The sequence below is a fragment of the Trachemys scripta genome, chromosome 4, assembly GCF_013100865.1.
Source record: "Trachemys scripta elegans isolate TJP31775 chromosome 4, CAS_Tse_1.0, whole genome shotgun sequence".
Taxonomy (NCBI): domain Eukaryota; kingdom Metazoa; phylum Chordata; order Testudines; family Emydidae; genus Trachemys; species Trachemys scripta.
In genome coordinates, this window is record NC_048301.1 from 53,999,156 (window position 1) to 54,006,335 (window position 7,180).

Sequence of the window (7,180 nt, forward strand, 5' to 3'; positions counted from 1 at the left end):
ATCCTGCTTAATTGGCTCAGAAGGATAAAATCAGTCCTTTACTGAAAGCTTTATTAGAACATCATCCTCACACCATCCAATCTACTTACCTTTCCAGCAGGTACTAACTCATGTTAGAAGCTTGCTGGAGCTGTCATAATATAGCAGCTGAACATTTTTTTCATTAATCAGACTAATCTTCAGTTCACAGAACTTTTATTTTTAATAATAATTGTCACAAAGAGACAGCGTCAAGGTTGACAAGTATAGCGCTCACAAGGGAATGTAAGAGTTAAATTTACCTGTGCCCTGTTCCTTTAAGGTTTGAAGGTCTGGACTGAAGGATTGAAGGAACTAAAGGGAATAACTTAGGTTGCAGCAGCAGAGTGGTCTGTGCTTTGAAAGGACTAAGCAGCAATGGGTCTTGTGGAAGCTGTATTTGTTTGTTTTTTTGATACTGAGTTTAATAGAACTCCAGTTTTAAAACTGTCCATGGTCTGGGAGTGTAACATAGACAAAACTATTTACTCTCTTTTGTGTTTGCAAAGTCCATCTAATTTTACTGTGTTTTTTCCCCACTAATAAAGTTCCTCAGCATTTTTTTCTCCGTAAACATAAATAAATAAATCAAAATGGCTGCATCCCAGTACTCAAAAGCAATCCTAAACTATAAAACAAAACCCCATCCAATTCTACAAACATGGGCTAAACTTCACCCCCATGATTTCAATGAGACTACCTATGGTAGTAAAGTTAAGCATATGTGTAAGTGTTTGCAGGATCAGGACCCACGTTCTCCCTCCTTTCTTTCACACAAACACACACACCCACCCACTAAGAAAGGGAAAATGCTTGTGAGAAGTAAACTTTTAAATTTTAAATTTATTAGAAACAACAGTGGGTAAAAAATAAATATTTCCAAAATGGCAAAATAATACATGGAGAATTTCTGATAGGATTTTTCAAATTGCAGGGAAGTGAACTACAGCGGGCCTGATTCTGATATCACTGACACAAATAGACAATAGAACCAACTCCACAATAAATAAAACGTGTATGTTCAGAATAAGGCCCCAAGACAACTTGATAATATAAGTTTCCCATGCAATTATACTATTTGCCTATAAAAACTCAACAGAAATTCTTCTTTATTGGTAAGTAAAAGTGTAGGCCTTTAATTAGCCATCCTAATGGAAAGAAAGGAACCAGTTGGGCTCAATTAGTTGTAAGTATTTCACCATCATCTCAGACTTTGAATCAAAAGATATATGCCTTAATTTATTATAAAATAGCTGGGTCTGGCATAGCCAGGGAATTGACTTTATGGGAATAATGTTTATAAAATACTATAATATTCTACAGTAATGTAGGCCACTAATATCTCAAACTCTGTGTCTAACAATAGCAATACTGTAATGTTTTAGGCAATTACTATGGTATACATGAGTCTTTGATTTCAATCACATCGGTGAGCACTGGTCTGTCTGCTGATAGAGAAGCAAGAAGGATGACCACACACTCTTGCAGCATTCAGAACTAAATGCAAAACTCATCTCTTTGAATTAGCTTTATTTTAGTAAAAATAAAGCATCAGCATTCTCACAGAGTATATATTTATTAAAAATCCCACCGATTACTTTTACTGCTAGAAGGGCTGAGAAGAGAGATTTTTATATTTACTTCTTGTGGAAGGTACTTTGATACCATGATGATGGATGACAAATAGACAGACAGATAAATATTAGCCAGGTCATGATTTTTAAGAGGTACTTTGAAATTTATTGGGCTGAATTATTTGCTGACTAAGGCCCCCAATTCAGGAAGGTACTTACGAACATGCTTAACTTTATGTACATGAGTAGACCTATAGACTCCACTGGTATTGCTTACATACTTTAAGTTAGGCACGTGTTTAAGTTCCACCCTGACTCAGGGCCTTTAAGTATGTTTCAACTCACTGAAGCCACTGGGGTCTCATGGAGTAAAAGTCAACACAAAATTTTACTTATTTTTCTCTGCAATATGCTGTCTGTATCATGAAATATCTACTAAATATCTTTTACTAGCAGAAACTAATGATTTCTCTCTATTCCATATGTTCTATCTTGTCTAAATTTGGCTTTGCAAATAATTCAAACTCTTTTTGACTGCATGACATTTAAGATTGTATTCTCTTATAAGCAGAATATTCAGGGGAGAAGCAGTTCATTAATTATAGAGCTGTTTTGACCTCATTAGCTGGGAAGACAGGTGTGGCTTTGAACTACAGAAAATAAAAAAAGGAGTTTCTCACTGGAAAAATAAGCCAACCTGGAATGTTTTATAAAACTTTAGATTATACTGTATGGGGAAGAGCCCCATGCAGGAAACATAGTCTGATATTGACGCATCTGGTAGGGGAGTCTGTGACAGTGCCCTTTTAAAATAATACTGAAGTGTCAACTCTCTTGTCAACATCATGATCTAATCAGTGCAGTCTTTTTTGTTTCAGGGTCTTCCACCTTATAATTGACCCTGACATATGCTATTCTCTTTACCCGTTGGCTTTGGACATATAACTCCTGTCATGGTCAATTATTAGGTGATAGAGCCTGCAACCACTGGGACCATTGCTTAAAAGCATCCTACATAGCAAGCCCTGAAGTGATCAAATTCAAATTTGATTGAGAAAAGAAAATCTGGTCTTTTATAAAAGTGATACACTTTTTGCTTCTATATAAAAAGTGTCAATTTCCATTATTCTGTACATTACTGAGACAAACGGAGACAGTGCTATTTCTGAAATAGGTTTAAGAAATGTATGAAAGTCTGTAACAAATTCTACAGACTCTGAAATGAAGAAATTATCTGTACAAGCATATAGTATGCATATTAGATTACACTAAATTTGAAAAGCAGATCAGAATATGAGAGTGGCAAGTGGGCCAGAGCTAAAAATAAGGGTGTGTTACCTCCTTTCTTACACTTCTTTGACAGGATGCTTTCTTTTTAGGTTGTAAGAGCTTTGAAGAACAGAGATATTTTTTATTTGTCTGAAAGGTGCCTACCATACTTTTGGGTGCTACATCTATAAATACCAACAATAATTAATTTTGAGCTACAAAGAGGCAGATATACAATTTATATATTATATATATAAGCTCCCACAATTGGGTCAATAGGGTCTAGTGGATTGGGCATAGGATGAGGAGACAGGACATCTGGTTTCTATTCTCAATTTTATCACAGACTTTTTAAACAACACATTTCAATTTTATTTTGGATATTTAAAACAGAAAAAAAAAATCAGTATTTCACTTCAAATTACTTTCCAGCACCGTGGAAGAAAGGACACAGGAGCAGAAGTTTAACATTCATCAGCACAGCCTCATGTGAAAGGGAATAACCAAGGATCTACATAGTTGCACAAATCCTGCAGCCTTACTGTCCCCTATGAAATCAGCCCAGAGGGGTAGTGAGCTCTATTCCAGCCTGGATACTTGGTGTGTGTGTAGGGAAGGGTGGATTTAAATTCCCTAACCTCCCTTCACTATACATCAATATAATCCTAATATTCAAGCTCTGTGCAAGTGGAGTGAATTTTACCCTATGAGAATAATCTATACTTTCTTGAACCCCAGCATATTATTTAGAAGTATCTGCCACTGATTTGCATGACTATTGCCAACTTATTTAACAATCCTATACCTCAGCAACCCATCAGAGGGAGAATAATTCTTAAATAACCCTTGTAAAGAAGTTGAGTTCTATGGATTATTAATGTATTATTTATGTTCTGAAGTACTTGATTCAATGCTATGTTTATTACTAACCTAGCCTGAATAGCCACAAATGTAATTAAACTTATCTAGACCTTTTAAAAATCCAGCCATATAGTTTGTCTCAGTGATGTGTTCCCAATAAATATCAAGCAAATGTAAAGTAAAATACTTTTTATTTAGATCAGTTTATTAATTAAACAGCCATTTAGCTAAATGTGGGTCTAAAGTCCCAGTGAAGTGTGTGCCGGACAAAAGCTTATTATTTGTACTGATTTGTCAAGTGTAAAATTGTTCCCCATCTCCAGAATAAAAATGCCTCTTCCAACATGAATACTTTGCAGTTACTCCAAGCATGTCATGTGACATTACATCCCAAACCATTATTTCATGTGTGGGTTAGTTCATGCTTCAGGTGTCACACTGTGGTCTATAAAGTAAGAAGTGTTGACACTGCTCATTTTGTGATTTAAGCATGAACCAACATACTAAAAGGGTTCTATAAAGTATACATTTCAGTATCAACAGTGTATTTTTAAAAAAATCTGTCAATCTCATACTGGCCTGATCCTGTGAGAGGATGAGCATTTCAACTGCAATTGAGAAATGAAAGCAATGTGTTATGATAGATGGGGCATGCTATGGGAATCAGGAGTCCTTAATTTATTTCCAGGCTGGCCAATGACTTACCGTGTGACCTTGGGCATGTCACTTCACCCCTCGATGCCTCAGTTTTCCCCATCTGTAGAATGGGAATAGTGAAACTTTGCAAAGCACTTTCAGCTACATGACTTCAAAAAGCTATGTAAGTAACAATTACTGTTATATTTGAAGACAATGAGAGATGAAGGATTTTAGAATCTCATGAGAGATGCTCAGCTCTTCAAAGGATCAGGCCCTAAATCTCACGTTAGAATAGGCCATGTCAATATATTACATCTTTTGAATACATTTGACAAGAATTTGCTCAATTTTAATATTTGTTTGCAGGTTATTCTGGGGAATTTTGCAAGGAATTCACAAATGATATTATAATCCTCATGACAGCATCTGATTTTTCTATGTTACAAACATATCAATAATGGATTTGCAAGTCTGCTAGCTGGAGATGGAAACTGCAAAGAAATCAGACATTATATATGTAAGTTAGAGATAACATTTCAGCTACCTTTTAGTATTTAACTTCTTTAATATTAGTCTGTATTCATGAACAACAAAAGGAAAAGATGAAAAAAACATACAGCTTAAGCTGACACAAATCCAAACAAAATACAATACTGAATGTAAAAATGTTAAATATTTGGACAATAAACCTTGTACAGTAAGGTAGCCATGAGGTCAACATGAGCTTTGGAGTAATGATCTCTAATGGTGTCCTGCCAATCTCTCCCTCTCCATTATGGAAAGAATCGGCAAAACCAGAGCAGTGAACATTTTGATTCTTCCAGTCTCTTCTATGTGCAACCAGTGTGAAAACATTTAAAGACAGCAAACACGCAAAACCTCAGTGCATTTTTTAACCCTATTTCAGGCTGCATTAGATCAACAACAGAAATAATTGCTGTCAGTTTGTACTTTTTGACCAATAATTCTCTGTATTTCCTGCAAGAAACTTGAGTGATGCAAATGACCTTATTTTTACAGCATGCTTTTATTAAATAGTTTATTATTTTGGCAGACTAATAAAGATTTTGGTATTTGCTTTTATTTGCAATAATATTACCACCACATAAAAAAGGATTTTATGTTCTTTTTGAGGAACAAGGAGGATAAAAGTGTTGATGGATAGCGCAACTGAGGCATCAGCAATGAGCTGGAAATGAGACACATAAATATGAAAGCAGAGCTAAGAAAATAGAACTGCACCCTTGGCCTTTCTTAAAAGAACATGCACAGGCCACGGTTCATTCACACAGTTACAGAAACTCCTTTTGTTTCCAGTGAATCAGTGAAAATATGCGAAACATTACTAAAACCCTATTAATACTCTTAGCTGCTTGACACTTTTCTATAATTAACGTTATCATGAAATGTTTCCAAGACTTTGAGAGATGATTTTTTAATTACTGTTATTATGTTTGTCTTAAAATATGTGTATTTTATTTGGGACAGGAAAAATGATCTGTCTTTTTGGTTATATCTTAGACAGAGCTGGTAGAAAAGTTTTCATTTTTTTTCACCAGATAAAAGGACACATTTTGAAACCAGTTCTAATCTCAGAATATTCTTCAGGGATTGAGGTTAGAGCTGGCAAAGGAATTGTGAGCAACTTTAAAGAAGAATGTAATGCAGGCTCTGATTCAGGAAAGGCATTTACGATGTCAGTGGGACTAAAAGCACATTCTTTCCTGAACCATTCATGAAACCATTCATGCCACAAAAGCCTGATCTTGAGAGGTGCCGAGCTGCTTCAACACTCATTGAAGTTCTCGTGAATTGGGCCACTCAGCATTTTGTGGGAATTGCTCAGCCTCTCTCATATTCCATCTCTTAGTTTCTCCAATTAAGGACCTTGTTTATTCAAATAAATAATTACATATGCTGTAAATATAACATTGAGTGTTTGACTAGGCTTGTATTCAATTGTAAGTCATCCCTGAAAATGATAATTAATGCAGGAAAGTATGAATATAGCTAGCACCACGTGAAAAAGAAATCAGATACCAGCAGAGGAATCCACCTGTTTATGAGGTACAGTCCATCATTGTCAATAATATCTAAAAGGCAATCAGTAAGCTGGACTCATGAAGTATGAGACTGATAAGAGATTGATAAAAGAGTAAGTTTAACTATTAATGATATGCCAAGACTTAAAATCAGAAACTGCTTATGCCCAGTGCCAATCATTCACTCCCTGTCAGTAGTAGTTCACATCTTTCCTGGGATGTCGTCCAACCACAGTGGCATCTAAAATATAGCAGGCTATATTGTTACAGTTGGAGGTGAAATTGAAAGTTGCACCAAACAGAAGTGACAAATTCAAGTTGCTGAGTGTTGCCTAGCAATAAGAAATAAGCTTATTATGATTGCTGACTTTACCCATAGAAAAGGGGACTTTGTGTTCACACCAAAACATCATCATCCTTACAGGATAGGGGTAGCAGAAATAGAGAGGGCAGAAACAAGAAGAGTATCATCAGGAGCTGTAAGCAGCTTTTGAAGTGGAAGGTTGCCTCTCTGACTTCTCAGAAGCCAGCAAGGGGAGAAATGCCTATGCCCAGACTGCTGAACTTAGCTGGGTTGTTTGTCACTGACCTACATCCAGAGGTTTCATCTTCATCATGAAGACAATAGCAAGCCTTTTCAGTTTAGATACCTCCTCTACCGAATCTCCTCCCTTTGAATGTCCAGCAGAGCCACTGTTTAGCCGTCTTCATAGTTCAGCGTAAAGGCTTTCTATTTGGGTCAGCTCTTTTTTTTTTTTTTTTGACCATTTTTGCCTC